General features: G+C 39.8%; 1 long non-coding RNA gene across 1 annotated transcript; it reads right to left on the bottom strand.

Moving 5' to 3' along the window:
• Positions 1 to 6,577: 6,577 nt before the first annotated feature.
• Positions 6,578 to 9,685, bottom strand: LOC117482115. The gene is made up of 4 exons (XR_004555827.1): positions 9,601 to 9,685; positions 8,342 to 8,421; positions 7,923 to 7,961; positions 6,578 to 6,836 (listed from the first exon to the last, which is right to left on the bottom strand). It is a non-coding gene; the product is annotated as an uncharacterized LOC117482115 (long non-coding RNA).
• Between the last annotated feature and the right edge of the window lie 2,334 nt (positions 9,686 to 12,019).

Raw genomic sequence — 12,019 nt, 5'->3', positions numbered from 1 at the left:
ACGAGATAAGTTTGTGCACAGATGGAAGGCTGACAGGCAGGTAGGCCATCCAGTTATTTTAGCCGGGCCGGCTAAAATGATTGGTCGTGCTTTTTACAGTACTACGACTTCCACAGATGACATTTTTTTATGGATTTTTTGTCAAAGCACTTCAGATATTCATTGCTATCTGGATGTTAAGAGCATTCCATGTAATATAACAAAAAGTGTATCTCGAGCCGGTTTCTCAAACTTACCTACCCCACCTTTAATATTATTGCTTATCAGTGCCGATCAATGTCAACACTGAAAAAACTAAAATGTTGGCTTTAATTAAATGCATTATGTCAACAGATTTCACAGAACTGTGTTAGGTTAGTTGGAACCAAATATATTAAGTTTAACCTAATGTTTAGAATTTCAACGTAATATTATTGCATTAAATTTACCGATACAGTTATGTGATGTTTGTTGACATAATACATTAATGCCATCGTGCTGTCGAAACAGATTTGGTTTTCAGTCTAAGACGCAAGTTGTGTAATCTTTCAGCTGTTCTAGTGTCGATGGGCAGCTCGTTCTAACATTTTTGAACCAGGAAAGCAGACAGGTGTGTTTTTGTTCGAGGGTCCCTGGATCCCACTCACAGACATAGTAAGTTAACTTACTATGTAAATATCTCAACTGTTTACCTCCATTTCTAGATGAATCTACAACGTACATTAACATCAACATGTTGGTTCTGGTGGTTCTGGTGGTTCTGGTGGTTCTGTTGCTGATTCTTCTGCTCCTTTTCTGTCTCTGGATGAGGTAACTCTGCAAATACTGTACATAATCATATCCAGCATTGATATGTTCCCCTGTGTACTGACTCTCATGATTTATAAATCTGTTTGTTTTTGGATTAAATTCAGGAAGAAGAAGGCTTCGAGCTCTACCACTGAAGTGAATGAACCCATAGAGACTGTGGAGGTGAGACAGTGACAGATTGTACTCTAGCAACTGGTTATTACGTGTAGGGGGTAGTGGTGGTCTAATGGTTAGTGGGCTGAAGATCGGAAGGTTGTGAGTTCAAATCCCGCCTGGAACACCACCACTAGTGTGCCCTTGAGTAAGGCACTTAGCCCTTAGTTACTCCAGGGAGAATGTCCCTGTAATTGGTAATTGTCGCTTTGGATAAAAGCATCAGCTAAATGAAATGTAATGTAATGTTTAATAGGGTCATCTTGAAAATGTGCATTTACCTTAGTAACTACTTTCTTAATGGAACTACCAATGTGCATTTACACAGTGACAGATCCTACTCTAGAAACTGGTTATTACCTGCTGTTAATAAATGAGGTCACACATCACATATACATTACTTGGTTTCATAATTTTAGTTTAATATAAAATATAATTGTATTTCTCTCAAATGATGGCCTCTGACTCGGCTCTTGTTCTCTCTCCATCAGTTAGAGCCTTTTTCTGTGTATGAGAACGTCTCAGACCTGAACATGGTCTCTGCAGAACAGACAGAAGAACCAGAGGAGCAGGAGGACCTGGTGTGAAGGTCAACAAGCTCTCACTCAGCTGTATTTATGAAAACAAACCCAAAACGGTGGGTTACGTATTGTAACCCTTGTTATATAAGCACAGGCGGAGCCCTCTACTGGACTCTATGGGTACTACCTTATCATGCAAGCATTCACCTACTGAGATTTCTATTGACGTAGCCGGCCCCGGGGCGGGCCTACCTGAATGCGCGCGCATCTCACCGCCGTATAAAAGGAGGCCTCGCCTCCTGACCATCATCCTACACCTCTCTTCAGCGAGCGGTATAGGACAGACAGTGCCCCTGAGTAGAGGGCTCCGCCTGTGCTTATATAACAAGGGTTACAATACGTAACCCACCGTTATATCTCTCACAGGCTCCGCCCTCTACTGGACTCTATGGGTACAGTGGGCGGAGCCCCGATGTATACACGCACTGTCGTCCAGCACACCGTTCCACCTCACTGTCCCTGACCGGCTTTAGCAGCCGCTGCGCCTCACTCACCTCTCCCTCGGTTGTAACCGTGGAGAAGTCCGGGCTGCGGCTGACAGAGCACACCCTGACGCGCTTGCCTCGCAAAAAAGTGTGCCCGAAAACAGTGCTCGAACTCGAATCGAGCGACAGGCAATGCAGGCCGGTGTCTGGCCCATTCCCTGCTCGGCATGGTCCGGCCCCAGGCACTGGAAGCACTGGCGGTGCGGGTCAGCCCCTGCAATCAGGCCAGGGCACGACGGACAGGTTCGGTGTTCCAGGAGTGGCTCCATTTAAAATAAATCTTCTCTGCTTTCTCTCATACGTCAGTATAGCTCTCAGTGTCACTTCCGCTCGCTGAAGAGAAAGGGAAGATGGTCAGGAGGCGATGCGAGCGCATTCAGGTAGGCCCGCCCCGGGGCCGGCTACATCTATAGAAATCTCAGTAGGTGAATGCTTGCATGATAAGGTAGTATCCATAGAGTCCAGTAGAGGGCGGAGCCTGTGAGAGATATAACAACTTCCTGAGAAATAACTCACCAGAACTTTACATGATTTATTTTAGATGCATCAAACCAGAGGGAGACTCACCTGGATGAAACAGAAAGAAGTGAAACATTGAAGAGGAAATATTTACCCTCAAGTTCTCATGGTGTTAAGTAACAGTAGGTAGGAGTGAAAGCAGTCAGAAACAACATGTAGCAGGAGATGGAGTAAAATGTTTATTTTAATGAACAGTATATACACACACTTTACTGGAAGAGTGGGGGTGTAAACAGAAATGTGCATCAGCTTACATTTAGCATCCTAACTAGTTATCATATGTTCAGCATTCCTTCAATGTGTATATATTTTATAGTGAAAATGTCATGATAAAAGTGAAATTGGGGAAAAGAGAAAGAAAGAAGGTATTAGTAAAGTAACACATGCATCTTTACAGACCTACACACGCACACACACACACACACACACACACACACACACACACACACACACACACACACGCACGCACACACGCGCACACACACACACACACACACACACACACACACACACACACACACACACACACACACATACGTGTTTTGCTATACTTTTGAGGACCATGACCCAAGGGTAGGGTGTGAGGACCCCCCTTTCTGCTATAGCCACAAAGATGAAAAAAATATCTCTAACACAAGATGGGGGTAGTGAGTCAGAAAGTCACTTAAAATGTTAAAACACACTTGTGTTTTCACACAAGTGGTGAATTTGGTCGGTGTTGTGAGGACCGGCCAGTTGCTAGGCAGATTTAAGTGTGTGTTTTTCCCAGCAGTTTTGACAAGTTTTCTTCTCAAAAACCTTTTATGAGCCCTATGGCCCACAGCATTAAAGATTGGCATTGCACATAAGAGAAATGAAAAGACTAGAAATAAACAATTCTAAAATGTAAACATCACAAATAGAAATAAAACAGCATTCAAAAAGTAGAAAATATACATGTTGAAATACCAATTTACAGTAAACAAAATAAATATAAAGCAGGATATTATATACATTAAGTGTGTAGGAATGGAATATTAAATTAAGTATACATGTAAAATGTAGTGTGAGTTTAAGTCCAGTTATCCAAAGAGATAAGAGATTGTTGAATCCTAAAACCTTATTTATGTAATATTCTATAATGATATGTTTCAGTCCCTGCCTGCAGGCCCCTGTATTTAATTTAAAGTCTATGCCGGTGTATATGTCTCTCTCAGTTTCTTAAATCCTCACCTTCTTCTCTTCTCCCATGTTTTGTTACTAACCCTTTCTCCTCTGTCTGTGTGAGTGGTTGGTGTTTCTTTCTTGCTGTATGGATGTGGCTCCCATCTTTAGGCCTCCCAATGCTGTCCCTGGTCCTGCTGTCCCTGCATGGCCCTGCTCCTCCTGCATCCCTCACAGCCATTCCCATTGTTTCATGCATTTACATACCATATTCTGTCTTTGCTTTCTAGTCTTGATACCTCCCTTGTGTATTAAACAGTATTATAAGCCATACTGTGTTATGTCCTAAGTATTCACTCAGGTCTTTCAGGAAACTAAGGTTGCATTCACACCTAATAGTCCTCTTCTTTGGTGTGTTAAAACATTATAAACACATATAATGACAGACTGCAGTAAGGAGGGCTCTGATCAGATTGTACCACAGCCTTTTGTTGTACACAGGGGACCAGTGAGGTGAGCAGTCACAAGCAAATATAGCCTAGCTTATAGGCCAAACCGCACCAAGCGGTTGAACGCACCAGGGTTCGATTCAACCAGACTAAACAAGGCTGGTGTGAACATGACCTAAGACAAGGTATTACTTCCTTCACAAAACAAACAATGCAAGAACTATAATCACAGATTGATTTATTTGACAGGTGTGTTGAACTACAGTTACAAAAACACTCACCTACTGTCCATTGACTCTAACTCTACATTAACATTTCTCTCTTCTAACTCTACATTGACTCTACTAACTACTTGTGTCACAGAGTGAACCACTTGTTTTTGGTGAGATTTCGTGGAAACAACACACTATTGGAAAAATGTCACGTTTGCTTAATTAAGCCATTATGTGTGGAAATTCTATGTGATAAATGTATCTTTCAAATACGTTTTCTGTCTGTGTAACAATCCCAAAGGTATGATTGAGTGCCAGCGTGCATTATTGAGCCAAATTGTCCATTGTCCTGGGTTGCCAGTGTCAGACATTTGAACACATTTTCCTTTAAATCTGAAACGTATATGTAGTTTTGTAAAATTTGCTACTGATTACGATTTTACAAAATAACTTCACTGCTGAGATCAAGGGACAAGGCAACACTGTCCCAACAGGCAGAGGAACAATAGTGAATGATAAACAAACCATCTGTTTTACTTGGGAGAGAAAACTAAGGCAAATTCAAGAAATCTTACACAATCTGTTCAACTAGTCCTTCCGCCCAAATAACAGATTTGTTAAATGAGAATTCTACAATCTGGCAAACCAATCTTCAGGATGGCATCATTTGACAGTGCTCTCCAAAACTTTCACAAATGATTTGTAAAGCCATATTCACACAGGATTATCATTACGGGACCTTATGTCATTTAGAAAGAACAGTCATGGCAGACTCATATTGGATTTAAGATCACAGTCAATAACTGTAATAATAACAAATAACTAGAGGCCTCCACGTAATACTAGTAACTTAAGAATTCAACTTATGAACGTTTTCTGATTGGCCACTGGTAAAGGTTGGGCAACTCGTATTTGACCCTGAAGATTTTTGTCCTGTTTGGGGCAGTGAGAACAAGATGTGACACAACACTGACATCTACGGTGGCCCTGAAGTGCAAGTCAAAACAACATTTCACAAAACGCTACAGCATTTCAGGAAACACCACAGCATTTCAGGAAACACCACAGCATTTCAGGAACCACCACAGCATTTCAGAAAACACCACAGCATTTAAACTTATACGGAAAGGGTATTCCTTTAGGGAGAACACTTCTTGTTTGTGATTGGACAGAGCCAGCCAGAGAAGCACTGCTGTGATTGGTTGTTTTTACTGCCAGTCAAGAAATGACGCTTCGTGATTGGTCAGCACCCGACAGCGCAACATGCCCCAAAACATCAGCCGTTAGCTGTTAGCACACAGAGCTCACAGCTCCTCATATCTGTTCAGAAACTGGACAAAAGTTAAACATGTACAAACCACAGACTGTCTGTGTCATGGTGAATACAGTCGCAGCTTTATTTATGTCTGTATGCCGTTGTTCTGAGTGTGGACGGAGCAGCTACAGGTTAGTTTATCCTGATCGATCCGATCTCCATTCAGAAAACACGCATTTTAAAAGGTTTTCGCCTGCCGTCTGTCTGCAGACTTGTCAAAGCATTAATTCATGGTTTTTACTAACCGGTATCAGTATGTTGTTACTTCATCATTTTGAAACGTGTATTACAATTAAATCACGGTAAAATATGTTCATTTTGTTGTAGTCTACCATAGTATTTACAGGGAGATAAGCCCCGAATATTCGCATCGCTCTAATCGTGATTTAATTGTAATACACGTTTCAAAATGATGCCGAAGTAACAACATACTGATACCGGTTAGTAAAAACCATGAATTTATGCTTTGACAAGTCTGCAGACAGACGGCAGGCGAAAAACCTTTTAAAATGCGTGTTTTCTGAATGGAGATCGGATCGATCAGGATAAACTAACCTGTAGCTGCTCCGTCCAAACTCACAACGGCCTATACAGACAGAAATAAAGCAGCGACTGTATTCACCATGACACAGGCAGTCTGTGGTTTGTACATGTTTAACTTTTGTCTAGTTTCTGAACAGATATGAGGAGCTGTGAGCTCTGTGTGCTAACAGCTAACGGCTGATGTGTTGGGACATGTTGCGCTGTCGGGTGCTGACCAATCACGAAGTGTCATTTCTTGACTGGCAGCAAAAACAACCAATCACAGCAGTGCTTCTCTGGCTGGCTCTGTCCAATCACAAACAAGAAGTGTTCTCCCTAAAGGAATACCCTTTCCGTATAAGTTGAAATGCTGTGGTGTTTTAGTGAAATGCTGTGGTGGTTCCTGAAATGTTGTTTTGACTTGCACTTCAGGGCCACCGTAGACATCACCATATTTCACACGGTGAACATGCTAGCACACAGCTGCTTATCTACACTCGGAAATACGGCGCGACATTAGCATTCATTTAGAGTCATGTATCTCTCAGTGCACTTTTTTTTACCAGGGACTTTCATCAGCGTAATCCAATTGCCAAGTTGACTCCACACAGCCTTTTTTTCTGCCTCACTCCAGGGCCTTCTTTGGTTTCCCTTCTGTACAGCAGAACCTTAATGAACAGTAAACAAAAAGACGATCACTCAATGAAAGTCAACAAAAGTAAACTGCGAGCAGTCATCAACAGGGCTGACTCGTGGGTTAAAAAAATGCAGTTAGTGAGTAAAAGTAAGTAAGTAAATGAGTAGGTTCAAGGAAGTTAGAAAGTATATGCAATGTAAGATTGTACAATGTGATGTTATGCAAGAATGTTAGAAAGCAAATAAGTATAAAGTAGTAAAGCCTATATTTTAGTAATTAGTAAAGGTGTAGTAACACTAAAAAGTGGTACTTATTTAAATGCCAACAGCAAATACCCTAATATGATATATATTATAGACCTTATTGTATTGTGTGAAAGCCTCCAAATGTTTGTAGGATAAATCGCGAACAATTGTGGATGCCTTCCAGCTGGACACCTGATCTCCAGGGCGGGGTAGTGATGTATGAAAACGGCCCAGTCACAGGGCTTTCACCTGGGGCTGACTGGAGATGATTTTCCTCGGTCCAGAGCATGGAGTGAGCCCTACTTGCCCGCTCCAAGTGCAATCTTTTTGGGGAGAGTATGGATGTCTCCCTGCAGGAAAGGAGTGGTGAAGTGATGTAACTAATGTATTTAGCCCAGTAACAGGGCTTTCATCAGGGGCTGCCTTAAGAGACAGGTGTACCGCCCCATTCAAACTCCCCACTGCCACCCTGTCCCCGGAGCGGGTCTCTCCAGTCAGCCCCAGGTGACTGGGCCGTATTCATACATCACTACCCCGCCCTGGAGATCAGGTGTCCAGCTGGAAGGCATCCACAATTGTTCGCGACTTATCCTACAAACATTCGGAGGCTTTCACACAATACAATAAAGTCTATATTGTATATTTTATTAGGGTATTTAGGGTACAGCAATGTGTTGTATGTGTGTGTGTAAGTGTATTTCCGCGACACACATATCACACAAATTAAATATCAAACTTTAATTCTGCCCGTGACTCGTTATTTAATTGTGGTTATAAAAATGTGGTTATAACATTTTTTTTCTATAAAGATTTATTGTCACAGCTACTAAAAGTGTGTTATAATTTTAAGTGTACATTCATTTGATACATACCAGTTGATCGTTTTGCTTTCTTCTTCTTCTTTCCATTATCTGTGAAAACAACAAATTACCTTTGAGAAAATCCTCAATGAATTAAAATGGTACACAGCAGTCTAAATGCACACCATTAAATACTGAAACTCATAATTATTAAAGGCATTTAAGTGCAATAAAGTCACAAATTGATAGCCTACTTTAAGCTTCAAATAAATATCAGTGGCCATTATTAACAATCCAGCTAGACCCTCTTGCACGATACAGGTGACGATTAATAGTGCCTTTACGGTAATAGCCTAGTACAAGGGTACAATAATGCATGTTTTTCTGATATCTTTGAGTAATATTTAACATAAGTCCTTAATAAGGCTGACACTGTTGGACTCAGTACTAGTTTGACTGCTACCAGAAATAAAATGAAGTACTTCTCTTACTCTTTTAACTCTATTTCTCCCTCTCTCGTCTGTATCAGCAGGTTCTGGATGAAGCCTCTTGTGCTCGGGTCGTGAGAGCTCTGTTAAGAGAGAAACGAACATCAGACATTAAGAGTTACTTTAACATTAGAATGATCTTTCATGCCATTTGCAATCAATAATGAAAGCAATCAGTATTTATTTCCTGTACAAACTTATAACACTTCACAATAACAACATATCAACTACATAGTAATACAAAAGCAACCACCTGATAAACATATTGTCATGTCCTTTTAATTGGTTGGCTCTCTCTCTCTCTCCCTCCCTCTCTCCTTCTCTCCCTCTCTCCTTCTCTCCCTCTCTCCTGACAGCCTCTCAGTATCTCATGCAGCTCACTGATCCAGTAATGAGTGAAGAATAAATATATGTATAACTAGTTTAACTTGTTCCAGAGGTAGATAAAATAGCTAAGTGTGTTAGGTCTAACTCTTAGTGTGTGTTTTGCTCCGCTCACCAGTCCCTCACAGCGGGTGGAGCTGCAGGATTTCTGCTTCACACACGTACCGCTATTTTATTGTCATTTTCGGACACCTTAAAATACTGCCAGACTGGTGGTGAACTTATTTTGGCGAGCTTGTTTTGCTGCGCACAGAGAAAAGTGTCATGTATTTAACGTCATGCGATCGGAGGGGGGCTGCGGGCTGTGACTCCTGATCGGAGCAGAGACACATGCTCACTAAACCGAAAAACTATATCCGGTCACAGAGATCTGCTATTTTAAAGTAAAGTCAACACATATCGACCCGAACGAACGAAATTAGTTTGAACATAGCCTATAGTTTTTTGTATATGACAAATTTGCGAGGGTGATGACGTCAGAGCATCATCCATTTTAACAAACAAAATATATTATAAAAGGCATAATATATTTTATAAATGTAAGTGTATGTAGTTTGAGATGGTAGAGATTACATATGTATTAGTTAGATAAAAATATACAAATGTATCAGGCAACATTTTAGATGTTACAGTCTTGCCTTAATTATTTTAGATGTCAGGTTAAAAACGCATGCATTTTTGCATTCATATTTTATATATTTGACATGCAACACCATACATTAAAATAAATGTGAGACTTACGCTTTGTGTTCTGCTCTCTTACATGCTAACGTTAGCTTAATTTAGAGTTTAGCCTAGCCTCAGCAGTTCCACTCATGCCGGAGAATGCTAAAACATTAAACAACCTAACATAGTTAAATATATAAAATATCACTTACCTGGAGCAGTTGTGTGTGTTTTTCCTGCTGTAATTCGTTACTCATTGCTGTGTTGCTTCTTTCACACATCATGTGGAGCTGCTTCTCAGTCTCAGTAATCTTCTTCTGTGCCGATTATATACAGTCTATGGTGCCGATCCATGTTTGTAATGATGCGTTCAGGTGCAGATGTAAAGTACATTGCGTCTTCATGTTGGAGTTTGCAAAATGTTTCAAAACCAAAATATTTCTTATGAAGTGAATTGCTCTCACTTGAAATAACTATCCCTAATAAGATTTGTAAGGAGAGATTACTTAACATAGTGTAGAAACTGTAATAGGGACTTCTTACTGAGTCGGGGACAGTAAAACTGTAATTGTTGTATTGCATGAATGCAGCATTAGCTGCTTTGAAGTTTTAGCGGCAAATGTGGTATTCAATTGCTCTGCAGGTTTGCAGGTTCATAATGTGCATGAACTTCTTGATTAACCACTCCCCTCCCCCACCCTGACCTGGACTTCACACCCCTGAAACACAGAGGCACAGAGGAACATGCAGTATGGTTTAAATGCATTCTGAGCAATATCTCAACAGAACTTAAAATCTATTTTACTCTCTATCTTTTGTTTAATAAAAATGAGTGCACAATTATATACACACATATATATATATTTCCATTTACCATTTATACAATTTTCTAGACATTTTAAATTAAAATATTATTTAATAACTATATATATATTAAGAATGAACAGGGTCAGTAAAACTGTATCTATCTATCTATCTATCTAAGATAGATGGATAATCATCTATCTATCTATCTATCCATCTATCCATCAATCAATCTATCTATCCATCTATCTATCCATCAATCAATCAATCAATCAATCAATCTATCCATCTATCCATCTATCCATCTATCCATCTATCCATCAATCTATCTATCTATCTATCTATCCATCTATATATTGACAATGCATTTAATGATTAATATCTTGTTATTATTCTATTAACCTTGCAGGACAATTTTATGTTATTTGAATTTTCACAATTTCTATGATTTTATCTTCAGATGATTGCCTCATTCGATTATTGAAAATATTAGAGCTATCTCTGAAAACAAACCCCTTTTACTAATGTATAACAAGTAATACCTAACTATCTAATATGCTTCCTTAATACAGGTCCAAATGTTCAATGGCTCTTTGCCCAACAATACAATGACAGCAGTTTCACACTGACATAGTGTTGGCTACCCTTGATAAATGAAAAAAGTGTGTTTAACCCTTGTAGTGAGAACTGCTGCTGGTCTAATATGAAACTACATTGATATAGTTCAAATCAGACCAGCAGTAATTTCCTTGAGAATTGATCCAGACCAATTTCAAGTACATACATCATTTTATGATGGTTATAACTTATCAGAGATAAGAGGTCCAACTTGAGCCTTTGGAATCTGAGGCAATGCTAGTTGATGGTCAAATGCAAAGAGAAAGAGAAAGAGGGAGAGAGTGTTATGAAAGTGTGAGAGAGGGAGAATCGGAGCAAAAGGTTACAATAGCCACGATTCAGAAGCGGTGAATTAAGCAAGCAAATATTTTAGCCAACACAACCAAGTACATAAAATCGAGTAACAGAGCCATTAGTGTATATTTAATAGTTCAACACAACTGTAAGCACAACGAAATGTAGGTTATTTAAAGTAGAATATGAAACGAATGGGGCCTTTTTGAGTGACACTTGGAGACGTGGACGTGCAGGGAAAGCGCGCAGAGAAATGTAGGTTATTTAAAGTAAAGTAGCCTACGTCTAGATGAAGCATAGTGAAGATTGTGCACGTGAATCATTTTGTTGAATTTCTGAATGGAGATCTGATCGATTAGACTAAGTTAACATATCTGCTCCGTCAACACTCACAACACCGTCCTACAGACATAAATACTGTAAAGCAGTGACTGTATCCACCATACCTCAGACAGTCTTTGGTTTGTACATTTATAACTTTTCTCCAGTTTCTGAACAGATATGAGGAGCTGTGATCTCTGTGTGCTAACAGCTAACAGCTAACGGCTAACAGTTAATGGCTACTGTTTTAGTTTTTTGGTGTCAAGTTCCTTGTCTGGATGGAATATCTGTGAACGACTCAGGTGTGAATGCCATGTCAGACTTGGACAAGTCCTTCCTGAATTGTGTTAATTGATGAAATCTGCTTATCTAAAAAACGGCTTGGATCATCTCCACCATCCATTACCAACATAGATAATATGTATTCATAAAGTAACCTAGTTGTCTTTCCATTTTCTTTAGCAAGTTTGCAAGGAACTGGGAATTGAAACCAAGTCTTTAAGAAGTAATTGAAAGGTTTGGATATGTTGTACATATATATACACAGATCTTGTACTTGAGTAAATGTAGAAGTACTCAGATCTTGTACTTGAG

This window comes from Trematomus bernacchii, unplaced genomic scaffold, assembly GCF_902827165.1.
Source record: "Trematomus bernacchii unplaced genomic scaffold, fTreBer1.1, whole genome shotgun sequence".
Lineage (NCBI taxonomy): Eukaryota > Metazoa > Chordata > Actinopteri > Perciformes > Nototheniidae > Trematomus > Trematomus bernacchii.
Note: the sequence above shows the minus strand (reverse complement) of the source record. Positions and strands in the feature narration are given on the sequence as shown.